This window comes from Motacilla alba, chromosome 2 (assembly GCF_015832195.1).
Source record: "Motacilla alba alba isolate MOTALB_02 chromosome 2, Motacilla_alba_V1.0_pri, whole genome shotgun sequence".
Taxonomy (NCBI): domain Eukaryota; kingdom Metazoa; phylum Chordata; class Aves; order Passeriformes; family Motacillidae; genus Motacilla; species Motacilla alba.
Window position 1 is genome coordinate 31,481,217 of NC_052017.1, and position 22,394 is coordinate 31,503,610.

A 22,394-nucleotide genomic window follows, 5' to 3' on the forward strand; every position below is an offset into this window, starting at 1 on the left:
GGCTTCCTGGCCTGTATCAGCAATGGTGCAGCCAGCAGGACCAGGGCAGTGATTGTCCCCCTGTACACAGCACTGGTGAGATCACACCTCAAATCCTGAGTTCGGTTTTGAACTCCTTTTCCACAAGAATAACATTGAGGTGCTGAAGAGTGTCCAGAGAAGGGCAACTGAGCTGGTGAAGGGGCTGGAGCAGAAGTCTTACACGGAGCGACTGAGGGAGCTGGAGCTGTTTAGCCTGAACACTCAGAGACTCAGGGAGAGTTTATTGCTCTCTACAACTGCCTGAAAGGAGGTTGAAGTGAGGTGGGTGTTGGTCTCTTCCCCCAAGTACCAAGTGACAAGAAAAGAGGAAATAGCATCAAGTTGCACGAGGGGAGGTTTAGATTGAACATCAGGAAATATTTCTTCACCAAGAAGGTCACGAGGCATTGGAACAGGTTGCACAGGGAAGTGATTGAGTCACCACACCTGGAGGTATTTAAAAGACATGCAGATGTGGCACTTGAGGACATGGCTTAGTGGTGGACTTGGCAGCTGGGTTAACCCTTGGACTTGATGATCTTAAAGGTCTTTTCCAACCTAAAGGATTCTACATTTCTCTAATACTCTGACATCCAATGTTTGGCAAGATAGTCTAAAGTGGAAAAAAAATCCCTGTTTCTTCTTCTGTTCACATTTAGGATAATTGGAAATTGCACAACAATTGCCACATTTCATTCACATTTCCCCCAACTTCCTGTCCTGCTAACCTTACTGCAGACCTCAGATACAGTAGATTCAGCTCACATCCAGCTATCCATCCATCTTAACTTTCTGTTGGTAGCAGTGTTGTGACAGCTGTTCCTTGTGTCAGGATTGACCATATGGAGAGAGCACAGGAATATGGCAAAAGGGCCATTGTGACACCAGGTTTGTACAAAGGAAATTAAGGAATATGTTTCAAATACAGTTAAATTGTGACAGCCCTCCAACTTGCATGCTAACATTTTTCCATATTATTTCCTACTTGTACTGCTTGGCATTTAAAAAAATTTTAATCCAGCCCTGGCTACAAGACTCTAACTGAAAACAACTTTGCCTTCTCTCTCCAGTGACAGAAATTACACCTTCCACGAACACAGGCCTCCCATCTGAAACATTTGGCCAAGCTGTGGTGCCTTTTTGTGCCTCATAAATACTGATTTTCTATGGCTTTAGCTATATTATTTTATTACAGGAGAGCTCACAGATTTATCTTATTACAGGAGAGCTCACAGATTTCACCGGATGAGCTTTCCACAGAGTCTTATCCAAAAAAGATAAAAACCCGATATTTTGCTCTCTGAAACTCGTGATAAATAGAACAGCAAATCACTGACCCATATCAGCACCTGGTTTACTAAAAGCAGGATTTGAACCTCACAGTTTACTTTTAGACTCAACCTGCTTCAGCACACTGTTTGCTGTTGCCGAAAACAGGTGCCTCCCGCTCCGTGACTTGGGAGGTCGGTGTGCTCCTCAGTGGCCCAAGTGAGGTCAGCCCAGAGATGTCAAACCCAAAATGTTTCAAAACACTTGAGTGAGAAAACACAGCCCAGGACCCAGATTCCTGTCCTGGCTTAGTCAAGGCTGGGTTGCAGGTTCTGGAAAGCTTATCCACTGATGCCAAGAATGATTTAGCCAGTGACAGTGTGTGGAAAGCAACTATGAAAGCTGTTGCAACTTACAGTAAGAGCTGCAAAGGCAGCAGGAGTATTACAAGTCCTGTGCTACCACAGCAGTTTGTGCCAAAGAAAATCCCCATAAAGAGCATTTACAGACATTCTCTGGCAGAGGTTGGTTAATAAGACGGATAGTAAGTGAGGTAAGGGGCAATTCCCTAAGAGAGCTGTGGTTATTCCCGTACTCCAGAGATAAAGCAAGGTGTGAACAATAGCCAGGAAAAATGGAGAAGTGATATAAAAAGGAGAAAGATCTGCTTTTGCCATGACCCAGGCACTTTGCTCAGGGCAGGAGAGAGCACAAATAAGAAGCAGGTTTGCTCTTAGAGAAGGGATTATTCACGAGGGGAAAATGCCTTGTCATGCTGTGACTCAGCAGAAAATGTTACTTGCGTGGAAGCAGCTGGAGGACACAGCCGGGACACAGCAGTGAGTCAGGAAAATCTGGGCTTTGGGCTGCTGCCTTCACCCTTCCTTCCTGCCTTCATTTAGCAATCGGAGCACCTAGGTATGCAGTGATTGCTTATAAAAAGATACCTCATATTTCCTTGTGTAGTAGGGTTGGATTTAGATCACACAGGAGAATTGGAAGTACAGAGGACATTGTTGCCCTTTTTGGGAAGTGCTTTTTGGCACTGACCTTTTTACAGCAGCTCCTATTGTATGGTGCTAAGTGAAACAGGACTGTGAAACACAGACGAGCCCTCTAACATGTACCGTAGTTTGAATTCATGGTAACACAGACCTGGATCACCAGCTTTTCCACAGGAAAAAAAAGAAAATGGGAGGAAGAAATTCTGCCACCACAGCCTTATACTATGCGGTGCATTTAGGGGAAGACCCTTCAAAAAGAGGATATACCCTTTAATGAATCATATGTTATCTCCTCAGAGAAATAGAGCACGGGCACCAGAGCAATGGAGTGTGTTTCCAAGATGATTGTCTAACTTGACTTTCCACCTCATAGAGTGAAAAAAATATAGGAGTAAGATTCATCCCCAGGAAAGACGTTGTGAGGATAGGATGCTATCCAAATGCTCTGTCCCATGTGATTCCCTTAAGTGGTGCTGCAGAGCAATGAATGGTACCTGAGTACCAACCCATAACACGAGCTAAAGGAGTTTTTCAGAATTTCAGCCTGTCCTGCTCACATTTTAGGAAATGTTAATTTTGCCAAACCCTTCAGATGAACACACAGTGGTTTTGTTTTCACTGTTTGATGTTACACAACAGTTCTGAAGACCCCAATCAGAAGCAAATGTCACATCTCTAACTCACTGCAAAGTTACATAACTCACCAGAACTTCCACCCCCCACCCCCCCGACCCCCTACCTTGATTTTATAACCCAAGATGAAGACAATAGGCAGCAGGTAAATAGGAAAAGGAACCTAAGTAAAATAAAGAGCCTAAATAAAACCTAAATATAACTAAATAGCAGAAAAGGGAAAGGTGACACACAGTGACATTGAGGCAGCTGTGATTACATGATCTAGTCACAGCAGAGACCTGGCTAATTGCAAGCTGTTTCTGGATCCTTTGTGTGACAGACAGCATGAAAGGGTAGAATTCAGTGAAGACAAAATGATGTTGTCATGAATTTGAAATAGTGTAATATGCAAAAACTGTGAGGTCTCTTATTTACTGGATGCATTCATGGATTTACTGCAAGTCCATGAAACTCAAGCTCATCTGCAATGTCATTTTCATCAGTCATCGCGAACAATCATTTTCCTTGTTGCTGTATTTCTCTTTCAAGCCTCATTGCTCAGCCCTCTGGTATTTTCTGAAATTAAAATGGGCAATGCAGGTGGGTTTTTCTCCTGAAAATTCTGCTGACAAGTCCTGGCAACATCTTAGAACACCCTATTGGGTGTTGGTGTTTGTCAGTGTTGGGCCACTGACAAACAATGAGCCGAGAAACTGTCTGTGGGAAGTGTCAGCATTCCCTACAGATGAAATTAGAGGCATGAGTTAAACTCGACTTCGCAAGCACCAGGCATACACACTCACAGATGTAGCTAAGTCAGGCGCCTGGCTCAGGCCCTGGTTCTAATCTGCCTAAGCAACACAGTTTCCAACCGAGACTGCCAGAGGTCATCCGAGGACCACCATGACTTCACTGGTGTCTCTCCTGGGGACGGCTGCACACGCAAGCTCAAAGCTGCACGTAGCTTCTCTTACAAGTCCACTCTGAAAAGTAAACCCCCCCTTCAGGGCTGGTTACAACACAGGTCATAGCTTGCCATGCGTTAAGGAAAGATCTATGCCAAAACAGAAAAGTATGGCAGTAAACCTTCCTGTACCACATTGCTTATTCCCTATTCGTCTCCCCCCGCTCTTTTGCTCCTCTCCAGCAGCAGCACAGGCATGAACCAGATCTAGAAACTGTTTTATCTGAAATCCATACCTCACCATGTGTTTCTCTTTATTGGGGGCTTACTGTTGGCTGAACACACATCAAAATTAAGTCTAAGAAAAATTCAATAGGCTATTCACGAGTCTACTGACTTACTTGCACTGCCATTCTTATGCTTTGATCCAAAGGTACAACATTGCTCCTCAAAACTTCAAAACAAACTGCAAGAAAATAACAAAGAAACAAACAAAAAAAAAAAAAACCTGAAAAACTTTAGACAGACTTTTGTCGGATAGGTAGCTTGGAATCCATGTCCCTGTATGGTTCCTCTCTATGTATGTCATATATCTCACAGGCTTGCTAATGGAAGTGGCTATTCGTAAACTCAGAAAAAACATGCCAGATGGGAAGAGAAGACTGACAAGCCAATTCAGAGGCTTCTGGAGGGTGACATGGAAGTGAGTGTATATGACTTGTCCTGAGTAGATCTAGTCTTTTATTTCACAATTTGATGTGAGGGTCAAATCTTTGAGGTTTTTCCTAAGCCTGACAACAATACCTGTAGAATGAGTTTGTGGTCCATTTGGGGAAGGACACTGACAAAATGTCACAACAGCAAAGCAGCAGCTCATAAGGCTCAGATGGAAAAAGGACAGTGGTGAGTTCGGGCTCCCAGTCAGCTCCTGGTCTTTCCCTGAGGGCAGATCACCCACAGTCTCAGGCAAGAATCTCACCTTCTCATCTGTGAGGTTTGTGAGACTGTGCCAAGGAGAGTGCTCTAAGAAGACCATGGTTCTTACAACCAGAGCTACCACATCAGCCTGAGCATCAGCATGCAGAAGAGCAAAGGAAGCACCTTGTCCTCAGAAATCCAGTCAAGATGAGTTGTAAAAACCATGGCAGATGGTCACATGGCTGTAATTTGCGCTTTTGAAAATCTCTCCCTGCTAGTTTGTTAATTCTCAAACATACCAGGAACATTAGGGAATGGTGAATCCCAGACTCCCTCAGACAACCAAAGACTCTGAATGCAGCCAAGAAGAATTATATTTTCTTGAGATATTTTCAGTTCTTGAATGTTATGTAACTTTCACTTATCACGTATTAGTACTGTAAATGGCAGAAAGAGAAGAGAAACATTTGACGTTTTACAGAGCAAAACCCAGCTATACTGGACTAATGACAGCAAAGATGTTTCCTCAGTTGAAAAGGGACCTGAGGTCCTTACACAAGCTTGACAGGATGTTTAACTTCACTTTGACAGTAATAGTCCCTGTAATTTTATTCTGAAATAAACCAGCAGTGTTAACTGCCTTATGTTTTCCTCCTTAGGCAATTTATCTTCAGGAAAAATGACTAAAACACACTGAGGGCAAGCATTTCTTTTCAGTCTCACTCATTTTAGAACCTCATGAGGTCCCACACCTTTATTGAGGGTTTCAACACGTGTTATTAAAGCTATAACATCTTTGGAACCCTTAAAGTGGACTGGACTTTCACTAATAGTAATACTACTGATAATTGTAATAAATAAGCAATTGTAAGCCTTGTGTAAGTTTAAATAACAGCTAAATATGCCCCAGTAAAGCAAAATATATACCCAGTAAAGCAAATATAGGAAATGAAAACCATATTATATCCTTGCTCCTTGGGATGTTTGTTCAATGCAGGGTGGGAGAGTGGCAATAGTGCTATTGTATCCTCCTGTTAAGGCTCATGCTGTGAAACCACCTGCAAGAAGTGAAACCGCCCACAAGAGAAGTGGGCAAATGGGATGAGCTGATGGAGTTCCCTTTTTTCAGAGGCTGAGAAATAAAGCAGAAAGGTGGTGAGATTGTCTGAGGAGGCTCCAGTGGAGATGAAAGAACAGAGGTGAGGATCCTCTCACTCTTCCCATCTCTAGGCAGACTCACCCCCGACAGCCCCCCTGGTGGCTCCGCACACCCCGGCACCCAGGCTGGTGCAGCAGCCTGCACTCCCACTGCCCTTCTCTCCTAAGGCATGGGTGGGTATTTTCTTCTCATCTGGGAGCAGTAGTAAAAAGAGCATTTCTTTATCTAATTTGCAAGGTAGGTCCTGAATGTTATTTGCATCTTCACGTCCAAAGGAGAAGGCAATGAAATCCTTTTTCAAGGTAAGGCTCATGCAGTGCAGGGCCTGAAGTGGGTCTTATGTGCAGAGTGACAGTCAGAGGGATGTGTTTTCGCAACTCAAAGAAATCCCAGGAAATGGTTCCAGTAAACTTGCCTGAAATGACTGAAAATGGATGAAAGATAAAGCAGAGAAAGCTTTTTTTTCCCATTTTAAAATGGGAAAGCTTTAGCTTCTCCACATGCCAAGATCTTTTCTAAAATTATGTAAACAGCCAGGACAAAATGAGAATAGGGTTCCACTGAATTGTTTGACAAAGTTTTATCTTTTGTTTAAATTTCCTTTTTTAAAATATGCATTAACTCATATTTAATGTTTATATGTGTATATATATACATTAAAAATATCTTTTTTTAAAAAAGCAAAACTTGTTCTCTAAAACCATTCATGCAAAAAACCTAATAAGTCTCTTTCAGTTTTTTGTTTTTTAGGATTTAGGCCTGGAAACTGTGTTTTCTTTTGTCAGAAGACTTAGAAAACAATTCACATTCCAAAAGCAGTTACAAATTACAGCTTACCCTGTTGTGTTGTTTTTTTTTTTTAATGAAATATGAAGAATACATTTTTAAATGGTAAAAATAAGTTACCAGCACAAATCATTAATTGCCAGACAAGAGCCATAGGCTGGTAACATTATTGTGGAGTCTGTATAAAGGATGCCATGAAAAATGCAGTATTATGTGGCTTATTTAGTTAACAGCTGTTCTGCATTCTTATCAAGCAGTATCCTGTGTCAAAGAATGGCAGTTTTAATTTCCTTTGCTGGTTGCTCTGTTTAGATCACTTTGACGCAGATTATCGCTTTTACAAGAACATAGTCCAGCTGGAGGGCAAGCATATCTCCTAATAATTTTTCTTTCTTTTTCTTTCCTGCTGCTCCTTCACTGTGTGCAGCACCAGTGCAAAGCCAAGTTGTTTAACTTGGGTTTGTAATAGCTAATTTGATATTTTTAGACATTCTGGTGTGAAGTTTGGACCTTAAATTACAGGGCTGTGATTCTAGCTCAATCCAGAGAAGAGGTTTTCATTAGGTAATAAATGAAATGGTGACTGGATTAAGCAGTATCAAAGAAACATTTAAAGCAGAAATACAATTTCAATTAATTTTAGGCCTATATTTTATCTACTGTGTGTATTTAATTGCTGTCTTGAAGTGGAAGTTTCCCTGACCTTAGGCCTATGCTTCCAACCCAGGTAATTAGATTGAAGCAACTGCTGCTACTATTATAACACCTGGGAGTCAGAAATCAAGGCAGCAAAGCTGACCAAGCAGCTGTAACACTCATTCGAACTTCCACATCTGGCAATGGCACGCTCAATTGGCCCCGTTTTACAAGGGCACTTTGGTAAAGAACTTCTTTGCTCTGTGCCATCTCAGACCTGACAGTCCTGAAAAGGCCCTGTGCAGCCAAGTTCCAAGATCTACACCTTCCCCTGCCTTCCTGTGCAAGAAGAGTGTCCTGCACCCTTCCTGTGCTTCCCCTGAGAAGTGTTTCTCTTTCCAAGGCAAAAGAAAGGACCAACCTATCAGAGACCACTGGTGTTTTTCCAACAGTGCTAATAAAGTCTTTAATTTCTCCAATGTAAGCATGAGCCAACACAACAGAAGCATGAGGTGACACAGTGGAGGATTCCTCTGGCACTTGGGGTGATGTAACCATGTCTCTCCTGGGGGGCATAAGAAGGGCAGGTCCCAGCACTGTGTTCCAAACATAGGCTGTGTATTCCAGTGGTGTGCCTGGGCTATGGGTCCTTGCTACACTGTGCCCTTGGAAAGCTGTGAGTACCAGCTGTATTTGGCACAACTGGTCAGAAAAACAAAGAAAGGCCGTGGCAGTGCATGGCAAAGGAGGTAAATAGAGATCTCGCTCTGGGTAATTACAAGGTAGGATCCAAAGAAGTCATCACTCAGTGCAATAAATTGGCTCAATGTAATTAGAGAATTACAGAATCAATTTAGTTGGAAAAGACCTTGACATCATCAAGTTCAGCCTACGGCCAAACACCACCATGTCAACTAGACCATGACACCAAGTGCCACATCCAGTCTTTCCTTAAACACCTCCAGGGATGGTGACTCCACCACCTCCCTGAGCAACCCACTTCAATGCCCAATCACTCTTTCTGGGAAGAAATTCTTTCCAATTTCTGAACTAAACCTCCTCTAGTGCAGTTTAATATTGTATCCTCTTCTCCTGTCACCGGCTGCCTGGGAGAAGAGGCCAACCCTCATCTGGCTACAATCACCTTTCAGGCACTTGGAGAGAGTGATAAATCCCCTGAGTTTCCTTTTCTCCAGGCTAAACAATCCCAGCTCCCTCAGCTGCTCCTCACAGGCCTTGTATTCCAGACCCCTCACCAGCTTTGTTGCCCCTTTCTGGACAAGCTGGAGCCTCACAATGTCCTTCTTGAGTTGAAGGGCTCAGAACTGAACACAGGACTCAAGGCACGGCCACTCCAGTGCAGAGTACAGAGGGACAATCACTGCCCTGGTCCTGCTGGCCACTCTGTTGCTGACAAACACCAGGATGCCATCGGCCTTCTTGGCCACCTGGGCACACAGTGGCTCTTGTTCAGCTTCTGTCAACCAGCACCCTGAGGTCCTTTTCTGCTGGGACATTTTCCAACCACTCTGCCCCCAGCTTGTAAGAACTCCATGCCCTGGATTTCCTATTTCTTAGGCAGTTTGGCCAGGATTTTCTTGCTCTGATTCATGTGCCAGAAACTTTACTAAATATCTAATGCTCTAGCATTGCTAGTGAATTGTGACTAAAACCATTCTCAGGCACTGAAGCTCATATTCACATTATTAAAGTCTCTCATCTTCCAAACTAGATTGGGCGCTCACAAACTACCTCTTAGGAGTGGCCATGGATTGGTCTTAACCCCCAAACCATGCCCAAAAACTGTTTTGGAGAGTGATATTTGTCTTAGGTTGAAGTAGGGACATGTATATTCTGGTAACACAGAGGTCTGAGTGTCTTTGTCCAGAGACAGCCCCTGGCAGCCTCCAGCACCTTCACCAGTAGAGATACAGCCCACCATTGATTCATGTCATTCATTTTCTTTCCCTCACTATTTAAATCTCTCCTTCTCCTGAGCAATATTGGCCTCTCCGTACAGTGAGTGAACATCAGGAATACAACTGGCATCTGTAGAAATTATCCTTTCTTGTCAGATGTGCCCGAGGTCCCCAAGATCTATCCACCATCCAGTCCACAAGAGGCTGGTGGTGCTGCCAATGACTGATTCTTCATATAGTTCTCAAACAAAACATCTACCTGTCCCTGTGACCTCTCTTCCAAACAGCTCCACAGTCACTTCCCATCCTTTGCTGCCTCCATACACACTAAGTTCAAACTAAACACCTCCCTCTCTCTTCTCCATAGTGCACCAGCCATGACCCTTACCTCCTGAGGTGGCACTGGTCTTTGCAGGCACTGGAAGTCAGGTCCACCACTGGATTCAAGTTCCTGCAGAGGAGTCCTTGGCATCCTGGAGATAGCACAGCTTTCTTTTCACTGTTTTTGGGGTGTGCTGCAGTAGCACTGCCTTCAAGTGACATTGCATCCTCCACTGAGACACACAAGCCACAGCCAGATTGTCCACCAGAAAAGGTGGATCAGATAAGGGAAAGTCTTTGGGATCCAAAACAGGAGATAGGCACAGAAACCCCACTGCAGGAGATAGATCCAAACAACTGAGTGACTGAGTGCTCCTAAAGCTGAAATGAGATATTAGAAGGCGTAGTAGCGAGGATATATTCAAGAGGTTATTTTCACAGACCAGAGAGTTTAGAAGAGGCTGCAAAGCAAATTTTCAGCCACTCTGAGTATCAGTCCTACTCACTACAGCTGTGTTGAGAAAGACAGTGTGTCCTGACAGGAAACGTGCAATATGAAGACATTGTCAGAGGCACATATCTGTAACTGATTGAGGTAATTGCTTTTGAGACAGTTATTCCTTTATGACTATAATGAAAAAGGGAAACCTGAGTATAAGAGAAGTGAAAGAAAATATCTGAGAGTGCCTCTTTAATACAAGCACAGACACATTTCAGTTTTCACTTGGCCTCTCTTGCCAAGCTATCACATTTCTCTGTTGTCACATCCTCGGGTGCCAGGCAATACATTCAAAAGTGGGTGATGTTTTCTCCAGAATGACGTGATGCTTTCCCCAGCATGACACATCTTCCTTCTGCAAATGAGCCACGGAAGTCCCTGAGTCACTGGGGAGAAACCTGTCCATCCACTGTTGTCTGCCTCTGGGCAATGAATACAGAGCGCTTCCAAACAATTAGAAACGTTCTTTCTTTCCCCTGGGGAGGTTCCTGTTTCAATTCTCAGAACTGTGTCCCTGCCCATGGCTGTGCTGGGAGAGCAGGGCGTCTGCCGCCTAAGCAAGCAGCCCCTGTACATGCTCACACACAGGTGATGTGTGCAGAGCTCCCAAGGCAGGCTGAGAGCAGCAGTGCCGGTATGTGTGCTGCCAGCAACCTGCTGAGCCACCCGGGCCCCAGGATGGGCACGGAGGGGCAGCAACTGCAGGGCACCAGGAGATAGAAAGCCATGCCCTGGCTCTCGGTGCAAGGCTGAAACATTGCAAAATCAGAGAAAAGCTGGGGGAGAAGATGTAGAACCATACATATCTTGCATGTACAGCTGTCCTGCACCTCACAGAGGCCAAGATTTGCTTGCCCATACAAGGAGAATTGCATCAAGAGCCAATGGAGGTTTATGCTTATATTTTGGGTCCAGAGTTTAGGCTAAGCTGAGCTTTAGTACCTCTTTACCATGAAAAATAACAGTTGTAGCTCAATCCAATTACCAAAAGCATATGAAATTTTTCCTTTCAGATACAAAAAAATGCAGGGAATAACAGCTTTTCACATGAAAATATCTTTTAAATTACTCATGTTTCCCCTTGTATGTTTATTTTTTGCCTGATACTTCAATGTTAAAAAAAGAAAAGTCATTAAAAAAAATTTCCTGGGCCTCAAATTATAATATTTCCATTTAGTTCAGAAAAGTATCAGCCCAGTCCCTGCACATGTCTTCTCAGGTTAGTGGCATGTCTAATGGACTAAAAGCCAAGTTGCCTGCATTTATTTCTGTGAATGACACTGGTAGAAAACTGAGTTGCAAACAAGAAATGGATTTTTTCTGCTGGTCTCAGGGATGGATGGGCCTAAAGAAACAATTGCCTCTTTCTCCTAGAGATGGTCCTACCAGCTCATATAGCCTTACTGGGGAAGATGAGGAGTTAGGTAGAGGGGGCTGAGTAAAAATGTTGTTGCTGTCTCTGTCTAGGCTACACCCCCATGTTTTGCAAGCTCTGTAATTCCATGATGCAAAATAAAGGCCAATCTGCTTCCCCACTTCATTTCACTTTCTAAATTATTTAGGAGAGGCTGAACTATTTGACTTACTAAGCAAATTCAATTTTGCAGAACTCTTTAGCAAATCTGTGCATCTCCTGACTTTGTTTCTATCCTTTCCTTTAAATCTCTTTTGATTCTTTCCTTTTCCCTCCACTCCTTTTCTATACCTGAATTCTGCCTCAGCTTTACTCTGTTTTATTGAAAAATCAGATTTTTTTTTCAGCACTCATGACCTCTTTTTTTTTTTTTCATTATTTGGCCATTCTCTGCTCTCTGGTAAAATATTATGAATTTTATGGAACATTATTATTATATTGATGCCTTTTGCTTCTTCCTCATGTACTGTGGAAGGTATCTGGGAACGTTTTTGTTCGAATGGTGCATGGGATCATTCAGGTAAGAGGCACCCCTGGAGGCAAGCTAGGCCATCCCATTACTGAAATATCTATTTTGATGCTAAATGTCTTGTCCAGTCAAGTATCACACACCTCCAAGGATGGAGATTCAGCAGCCTCTGGGCACTTTTGCCAGTGCTTGACCAGTCCCACCGTATAACATTTCCTGGTTAGAAAATTTGTTCTGTGGCTAGGAAGCACTTTCCTACTTGAAAAAGACACATCTCTGTTCAAGGCTTGATTAGTCCCATCAGTTTGCTGGCATCCTCTCTGGTACTTACACTGCTAATGAGAAGCAGTCTTGGTCCCTTCTGAGGCTTTCTTTCTCTAGACTAAACACAGTATCCACTTCCCACTTCCTTTCCAGCACAAAGCCCTCCATCCCTCTGACCACTATTGGCATCCTTCAGTTATAGTTCATGTTTGAAAGTTCATTGCTCTATGTTTGACATAGAGCAATCAGAAGCATATGCAAAATTGAAGTGAAATCTCACAAATGTCTTTGAATTGGAGCAGTAAGATTCTCCCTTTTCTGCTGCATATATCTCAACAGACTACTCTAAAATCACCTTAGCAGCACACCTGCCATAGACACCAGCATCCTTCCCTTCCACAGTTATTTCCATAAAGTATACTTGCTGCCACTAGAGCACCCAGCTCATTAATTCCTTCCTCACCATCTGCATATTAACACTCAGCAGGGTTCTCTCCCTTTCAGCCAGCTCCATGCACACCTAATCCCTGTTTCTCCCTGTTCCCTCCTCACTGCATCCCACCATACTCCATGAAAAGGCTTAATTGAAATTCCCAGGAAGGAAACATGTTTCCTTTGTGTAGGAAATAGTTTGTCAATGAGTGTATTGGGTTGACACAATCCAACATTGCAAAGTCATGTTTCATCTTATACACCTCCCAACCTCTATTTGCCTTTCATTCAAAATTTTCCTGAGAGCTTCGCATACTATTGCAGTCAACCATTTATCGCTGCCTGGGTCACCTCCTCTCCCCACATTTTTAACTAAAGGGCCCAGGTTTGCTTTTCTTCATATGTATGTTACCATCCTTACATAAGAGGTCTGAAACTGGGAACACTTCCTACCAGAGCTGTGCTTTCATGTACCAGTCCCTGCCAAATTCAGATGCACGCTATGTCTCACAACAATCCAGGAATTTTCTGGGGAAAAAAAAAAGACATTCGCTGCATCTTGAACAACAGAAGTGCCAGAAAGATAATTACAGAATCAGCTGAGTTGGAAGGGATCCACAGGGCTCACTGAGTTCAAATCCTGGCCCTGCACAGCACCATCCTCAAGAATTACACCATGTGCCCATGAGTATTGTTCAAATGTTTCTCGAACTCTGTCAGGTTTGTGCTGTGAACACATCCCTGGGCCTGGGGAGCCCATTCCAGTGCCCAAACACTCTCTGGGTGAAGAACCTTTTCCTGATATCCCACCTAAACCTCCCCTGACACAACTTTGGGCCATTCTTTGTTGCTGGTCACCACAGAGAAGAGATCAGCATCTGCCCCCCTCTTCCCCTCACAAGGAAGTTGTAACTGCAGTGAGGTCTCCCCTCAGCCTCCTCTTGCCAAGGCTGAACAGGCCAAGTGCCCTCAGCTGCTCCTCAGACGGCTTCATCTCAAGGCCCTTCACCATCTTCATTGCCCTCCTTTGCCTCTCTAACAGTTCAGTGTCTTTCTTCCATTTTGGCACCCAAAACTGGCAAACCAAAACTGCCCCCAGCACTCAAGGTGAGGCTGTACCAGCTCAGAGCAGAGCAGGACAATCCCCTCCCTTGCCCAGCTGGTGATGCTGTGCCTGACTCTCCCCAGGACAGGCTTGGCCCTCCTGGCTGCCAGGGCACTGCTGAGTCATGTTAAACTTGCCACCAGCCAGGACTCCCAGGTCCCTTTCCATGACACTGCTCTCCAGCTTCTCATTCCCCAGACTGTACTTACATCCAGGACTGCCCCATCCCAGGTGCAGAATCTGGCATTTCCCTCGTTGCACTTCATGTGGTTGGTGATTGCCCAGGCCTCTCATTTGTTGAGTCTCTCTGCAGGGCCTCCCTGCCTTTGAAGCTCCTCCCAGTTTTGTATCAGCTGTGAACTTGCAGTCCTGCATCCAGGTCACGAATGAAGACTTTGAGGAGCACAGGGCTGAGGATGGGGCCCAGTGGAACCCCACTAGTGACAGGTCCCCAGTCTGATGTCACCCCATTCCCTACAACCCTTTGCGCCCGACCCATGAGCCGGTTGCTCACCCATTGCATGACGTGTTTATCCAGCTGTGTGCTGGACATTCTGTCCAGAAGGATCCTGTGAGAAACAGTATGGAAAGATTTACTGAATTCCAAAAGGATTACATCAACTGGCTTTCTTTGATCAACCAGGTGGGTTACCTTGTCATAAAGGAAATTATGTTTGATAAGGAGGACTTTCCTCTCATGAAGCTGTGCTGGCTGTGACTGATAATGAAACGATTGAGATCCAAATTTACTTATGATTATCCCAAAAGCATGCAACAAGATACATATTGTGCAATAGTTGGCACTATGTCCATAGCTGTGAAGGCAGGAATTTCTTCAACTATATTTCTATGGTTAGAGTTTATCTGTTAGGATATAGAGATCCAAAATGTTGCGATAGCTCTGCAGTTTCATTTTGAGTTACTAGCTGGAAAAATAATGATGGGAAGAGGCAAAATCATGAATGAGGAGTTAACCACCAGTAGGAGAGATTTTAATTTCCTTCTAATCCCTTTCTTCGCTGAGACATGATTATCCCCGTTGTATTATCCTTTTCAATCACAATTCCCAACAACATAATTACCAGCACCGATTTTACAATACCCATAACTAAAATAGTTTTGCAATATGGAGAATGTCAACAATATGCATTTTGTTGTCATCCCCTCAGTTTTATTGAACACTTCTTGAAGTGGCAAAATTCTATCCTTTAATATTTAAAGAATCTCCTTGTAGGAATAGATTTTTAAACAAGATGTAATGTAATATTCTACATTTAAACAGTTTCACTTTCTAACTTCAAATAGAGTTGTGAATGAAATCCCTGATCCTCTGCTCAAAACATATTACAAACATCCTAATTCTGAAATTTCATCCTAGTAATTTTAACCAGATCCAACTCTTTCATCTGTTTAGTCCTTTACAAAACCTTTATTAAAAAAACACGTAAAACATCACATGAGAAAAAACTGCCAGCAACAATAACCTCAACTTCTGTTGCAACTCAATGGTAACAACACTTAGCTTAAAAGCTGAATTTTGCGGGTACCAATATTTGTTTAGGGAAAAAACTGTATCTTTATTGCATGAATTGTCAAAAATTAAATCTATCAGTACTGTAAACTAACAGTAATAAATAAAATGCAAAAGACTGGAAAGTCTTAACGTCAGCAGAGAGAAATGACACAAACCATTCATATGTGAATAGTTCTTTGTAATGGGAATGAACTACATTATTTATGTAAAACAGTTTATTTACCGTGCCTAAACATGTTGTTATGTGCCAGAATATTGCATGGTTTTTTCTCCTGGTGCTCTGTTGCTTAGTCTTCTGAAGTTTTCATTTGTTTTCAGGAAACATTTAACATATTCCTGCCATGTTGCACAAAATTGGCAAGGAAGTTAATCAGATCTGCCAACTCCTTGTGTGCTGAAATTAAAGGCTCCAAACAGCATTCCTTTAAAAAAGCTTTGTTGGAGGACAAAGGCCCAGGAGCCATCCTCACCTGTCCCACTGCTGTGCGACCCCATAGCCACCAGTGCACAGGCTGGCTCAGAAACATGGCCTAAGCACCTCTTTAGGCTGGCTCAGAGACATGGCCTAAGCACCTCTTTAGACTGGCTCAGAGACATGGCCTAAGACCTCTTTAGACTGGCTCAGAGACATGGCCTAAGACCTCTTTAGACTGGCTCAGAGACATGGCCTAAGCACCTCTTTAGGCTGGCTCAGAAACATGGCCTCATCACCTCTTTAGACTGGCTCAGAGACATGGCCTAAGCACCTCTTTAGGCTGGCTCAGAAACATGGCCTAAACACTTGTTTGCACTTCTTCCTTCACACATGAGATTGCCCTGTGAAAGGAGCTGGGGAAATCGATCTGCAAACAGGGATGCTTCAACAATCAGGAACAATTCCAGGCCATGTGAGGTGCCTGAGGCCTGCTCTGGCTCCTTTCAGAGCCAACACTAAAACTCACCTTGGATGCCCCATCCCTCTGCCAGAGCTTCCCCACGGCAGAGAGGGGAATCACTGTGTGATCGCTGTGCTCTCGGTCCCACAGCAGGGAGAGGAGCGACTTCCTCTCGGTTTGAGTCTGTAAAACACCGTGCGGAGTTTTGAGCAGCTTCACTGTGATTCAGTGAAGGGCGATGGAACCCAAGGAGTGGGGATGCTCTCCCCTCCCAGAGGAAGAACCAATTCTGGCATCAGCTCATTCCTGTTACTCATTATAGCTGACATACATACAGTGCATCTCACTATAGCACAGCGCAGCACAATGCTGTCCATAGTGGGGGTATCGGACATAGCTGAAGAAATCATGTTCCTTTTTTACATCAGGAGAGGACAGCTGTGTCACTGAGGATGACATTACAGACGTCAGGAGCTGTGGTTCAGAAAGTCTCTCCCTGTGGTTTCTGAATCATCTGCTTTGCGGCAGCACTTGGTGCCCTGTGGCAATGCTGGCAGTCCCTTCCCCCAGACATTTGTGTTTGAGGCGTAACATCATCACCAAGCTCCAGAGCGAGGGACATCATGAGCCAGTGTCCCCCTGTAGTGATCACTTACAAGTCACCTAATATCCATTCAATTTGTAAATATGCCCCATTTTAGCACCAAAAAAAACCCTCATTCTAGATTCTCATTCCTAATTCACTTTGTGGTCAAGACAAAAAAGAGCAGCAATCACAGCTTTCCCACAATTTAGACATGCCAGGATCCACTCCTGGTTTTTTAGGTCATCCACAGATAAAAAGAAATATTTTCTATTTCATGTAAATAACTTATGATTTACTAAAACTATTCCAGATTACTAAAGGGAAAAAGATGAAGGTGGTGAAAACTCTTGCTGATATTTCCTTTGCAAGGCTGCAGAGTAGCCTTGGCTTGCAGAGTGTAACGATGCTTTTCATGTGACCTTGTTAATCAGGATAAACTCTTGGTGAGAATGACAGGCTGCAAATACTGAAGCAAGAAGAAAAAGTGAAAAATACAATAGGAAAGAGCAGAAAGTGGACTAAATATGTGCACAAGCTGCCCCAAAGGACTTCACCGGTGCTTGATCAGGAAAATAATAAGTATTGTTTGAGGCTATCTGAGGAAATTATATTCCATGGCTTTTTCAGTCCAGGTCACAGCCTAAAATTATCTATACTTTGTAGTGTGATGCTGTTTTAAGACTGAAAGGAAGACTATCACAAGCAATACCACAAAAAGGAACATCCTAGGAACACAGAGATTTTGGGGAAAACACATTTGGTGAAGCTTAACCTAGGTGCAGGGAAGGGGATTGAGGATACAAAAAATGTACATATCAGTAGGGAACTAAGAGCAAACTTCAAAAGTATCAAGGGACTGTGGGATTACAGATTCCTACAGGTGTCAGGAGGAGCTGTTCAGGGAAAGGCCTTTACTGAACAAATCAGAAGTGTTACAACCTTTTTTTCAAATTAAAAAAAAAAAGTAATAGATTTCAAAATCTTTAACAATAGGTATCACTTCTCGCAAGTGGCCACAGAAAATCTATTTCAAAACAAAAAGCTTGTTACTACAGAAAACCTGTGACTTCATTTTGGAATTATGTCATGATCCCATCATATACTTTGAAACATTTAATCTTCACACTCTAAGAGTTACTCCAGGCTAAATCAAGATTACTAGTGCTTAAGGGACCAACTTGAAGGGAGAAGTGGCAGAACAGGCAGAGTGACTTTGTCCCCTGGCAAAGAAGTGTCCTGCGTCAATGGCAAGCAAAGGATTTCAAACAGATGTCATCTAATATTTGCAACTAGTAATTCCTCCTTTTCTGATATCATCTGACTTATTTTCCTCCTTGTGCTATCTCAAAAAAATTAGTGTATTTCTTACTATGCTAGCCTTGGTTTTGATAGTGCTGCTTTTAGAAGAGTTTCCTCAAAGCCTGCTGAGAAGGAGCTCAGGCTCAGAAGACAGTGAACAAATTATACAGATTTCAGGAGGGAAGGTAGGAGCCATTTCTGACTTTGTCTTTCCTTTTACATATAAGACAGTACCAGTTTCATAATGAATTCAATAGAAATGTTGCCATTGAGTTCACAGTCTTACAGTAATTTTACATTGTCTTTGAGAAAGTTTTAAAACAACTTATCCTCTCTGTGACACTGCTCTTACTCTTCTGAGAAGCAGGTATTTTCATTACCCCGTGACCGATTCCCTGAAATTATTTACAAAAATTTTCTCAATAGGGACGCAATAGGGAAGATACAAAACGTGGAACAAAAAGTAATGGAATTATAGAAATGTTAAAGTAGCCCTCCAACCATTTTCTTCATCATAAGCCAGGAAAGTCAGCTTTGTTTTCCTGACTGTTTGCTGGCTTTTTATTCTGCAGATGTTTTCTGTAGACCCGAGAGCACGGACAGCTCTGGTTAAACCATATGTCCACACACCAATGCTCCTTTCAAAAGCTGTTTCCAGGGGTTATCAGCTCTTGAAATTTGCTGTCTGAAGAGTCTTACAACCCCATCACATTGCTTAGCAGAAAAAGTTGACAGCTGTGGACTTACCAATTCAGATGGCGAAGCATGCACTGACAGTGGTCATGTGGCTGCATGACCCTCTTTGCTCTTTCATCACACAAGTGAAGTTCTATCAAAATCAATGGAGTCACAACAGTTTAAAACATGTGCAATAGCTTTCCGTTGCCAAGAGGGTAGAGCTGACCAAATAGACCAGTCAGGGATTAATAACAACTACAACAACAACAACTACTACTACTACAACAACAACAACAACAACAACAACAACAACAACAATGATAATAATAATAATAATAATAATAATAATAATAATAATAATAATAATAATAATAATAATAATAATAATAATAATTTGCCCTAAATATTGTCTGAAGTTGAAAGCGGGTGGCGAGACAGAAGTCCTCATGAATTTAAATTGGCTTTAGCTACTAGCTTTGTTTGTTAATAAAAGTGATGCCCACATCAATGTCTTAAAACTTTCTCCTTTTTTAATCTGTTTTCAAGAGTGTGAAGTGTTTTGGAGGTGTGAGAGGTGGCATTTATTTTGAGATGAGGCATAACATTTTTCATGCTCAACAAAAAACCACAGTGATTTTTATTAATTTGTTGTTGATACTCTCCCAGGAGTCACGCATTGCAGCTTGCTCCATCATACTGACACAAGTGTTCAGGCAGGCAGGCAGAGTCACTCAGATCACAGACTGGATCCTAATGAAAACTAATAAAATTCCTTTGGTGTCTTATTTTCCAGCTAGATCCTCCCTCCTAGTGTGACATAATGGCTCAAATACCAGTGCTGACACACATGGGAAGTGGTGAGAAAAAATGACTCGTGGCAGAATTCAGACTACAGACTGGCAGCGATACTCCTTTTTTTGCTAGCATCCTCCCCTCATGTGTACCCATTTGATAGCATGTCCCCACTTCCCAGGAGTTAGCAGGGCTCATTGGAAGAGCTTTAAACTAAATTTGAATAAAAAATAAGCCTGGGGGTAGCACACTCATGTATGATTCTATGTTTCTATATCAGCTTATAACAGTTCTGGAACTACATGCTAAATGTTATGCAGAAAGCAGCAGATTTCATTAAATAGTTGTGTGCTGCCCAGACTAAATGGGAGATTTAATGTAAAGTTGGTAACTGCATAGGAGTCTCCATGGAGTCTTCTATATGACTTCAAAGAAACAGTAGAACATCACATTTTAGAAAGTAGTAATTTTGCAAAATGTATAAAATACAAAACTTCCCACAAGAAAAGTTGCATAGACTATTGCAAACAGATAATGAAAATAGTGTGAAATGAAACACAAAAGTTTAATTTAACCTTCCTTAAAAATGCCTGTAATTCTGAACAAGGCCTTTGCTCTCTGTTCCTGTTTGCCAATTGCTCCTGTATTCATAGGGAATAAAGACAATACCCTTTGATGCCTTCACATCAGCATCTTTTGAAAGTCTAGGCACTTTCAAAATACTGACAAGTCCAGACAAGGAGTATGAGAAAACAGTAGATCATAGAAATCTCAATATTTGAGCATTTGTGAGTAACAATGAAAATCTAAGTAAGAGCAGCAGGGAGTGACGGCTGATGATGCTGAGCTAAAGGATAAAGGGACATTTTTAACAAGTTCCCTCTCCACACCAAAACTGCCATTGTCACACGTAGCTGCAGCTGTAGAGAAGAGCTGGGGGGAAGGGGATGGTTTCATATCAGAGCAGTTCAGCTTGACTGCTTCTGGTTTTTATTTTTAACTTCTGGTCTCACATGTAATTTTAACATCAGCAGGGGAAACTGAGTACATTCTGCATTTTTGATCAGTGATACCAGGGGACTTCACAGCGAGGAGCGTCTGACCCAAGTGAGTGAGCAGAGCTGTGGTGTTCCCCTGCCAGGCACGTACAGAACCCCTGCCAAGGAAGGGGCATGTGAGAGCTGGTGTGTTACTCTTGAGAAGCTCTTACACCAGTACAAAAGAAACTCCAGGAAGAAGAGCTTTTTCCCCTCAGGAAGTAGGTGTGACTCCCAGGTAGCCAGGACCCTTTGCCAAGGACAACCTGCCACCCAATCCTCCTTGATTTCACCATAGGAACCAGAGCTTCCTTCCAAAAAGCAGCCCGTGGAGGAAGTGAGGCCTTCACCACTGCCCAGTCTTACTCAACAGCTCTGGGGTCAGAGTATCCCTGGAAATCACTTTCTATTTCTGCCCAAGCTCTGAATTTTTTGAACTACATATTTGAGAAAAAATTCCCTTGGAATCCACTAAGGTGGCACACAGGCTCCTGATCTTCTCTTTCTGACAAAAAAAAAAAAAAAAAAAAAAAGAAAGAAAAAAAAAAAAAAGGTTCACTTTAAGAGGAGCAATAGGAAAACATCTTGGCCAAAATTCTTCTTGGGAGTTGGGAGACTTTCCTGTAAAGGAGTAAGACTGGTTCATAATCCATTTAAATAAGGAAGGGATATGATTCAACATCTCCCACATCCTGGTTGAGCAATCTAAACAAAATAGCATCAGACCATCTAACTGGCCATCTGAAATAAAAAATTAGTTGGACCCAGACCACTCAGATCCTCTGGTGATGGGACCAAAGTCCTCATAGCTAACTTGGCCCCCAGGACACTTTTGCTTCAAGAAGGGCAGTGTGGGAAGAGTGACTATTACAGATCCAGCACAATCTATTAACCCTATTATAGTGTATAGCATGCAATTAGAAAGGGCTCCTGCTGCAGTAAGTAGGTTCCTTTTCACAAATTCAGTTTAGAATAATAAAGACAGTTGCTAGAACTCACCCATAAAGGAAGAAAGACTCAAATACCCCAATGTGCGAGGCACTTTCTGAGTAGTGACACTCAGTTTTCTCAACAAAATGGTATGACCAAAGTGGCAAACTCCACAGCAGCTTCACTGTGTCACTACAGGATCCTTGAGCTAGAAAACCTTTATGAAAGCACACAACACTAATTGAAGGTGCACTCTGCATTTTGGTTTTCCAGTTACCCACCTGCTAAAAGAAACTTCCAACACATATAAACTGCTATTGAAAAGTTACCTCCCAAAAGGAATGTACTAGCAAGGAATGAAGCCTTGCATCTAATTCCGACAATGGAGTTAACAATACTTTTACCACTGATGCTATCCAGCTTCTGTTCTCACTACAGAGAGAAACCACTGCTTTCCAGGAAAAAACCATAAAAAATTTTGTTAAGTGACTTGGCTTATGTGTAGGTAACTTAAAAAGTCACAAAGGCAATCACCAGGAAAAGCAGAATGAGAACACAAGAGAATGCATAGCTAAATGTCAAACCAAGTGAGACAATAATCTGATAATGAGATTATGGGCACAAAAACATTGGGCATGGACAAGGGTAAACACAGTTAGATTTACAGATGTCTCATGGAGCAACACATGAGCTTTTATTTGAGAGTGAAATAGATCCTCTTTACTGAGGTGAGCTAGAGTTGGTATGCATTCATGAGTGGGATTATAAACATTGACACCCTTCAATTTTCTTTGGCACTGAGCAAGTTCCTTGGAGGGAAAACCCCCTTTTGAATGCTATGTAAAACACAATCTACATCTAATGTACCATATTAAAAATGGCAAACAATAAAGATAAATACTTACACCATTCAGTACCTCCCATACAT

General features: G+C 42.6%; 1 pseudogene; it reads left to right on the forward strand.

Annotated features, from left to right (window-relative positions):
• Positions 1-22,394, forward strand: part of LOC119696932 — a 27,059-nt pseudogene continuing 4,665 nt past the window's right edge.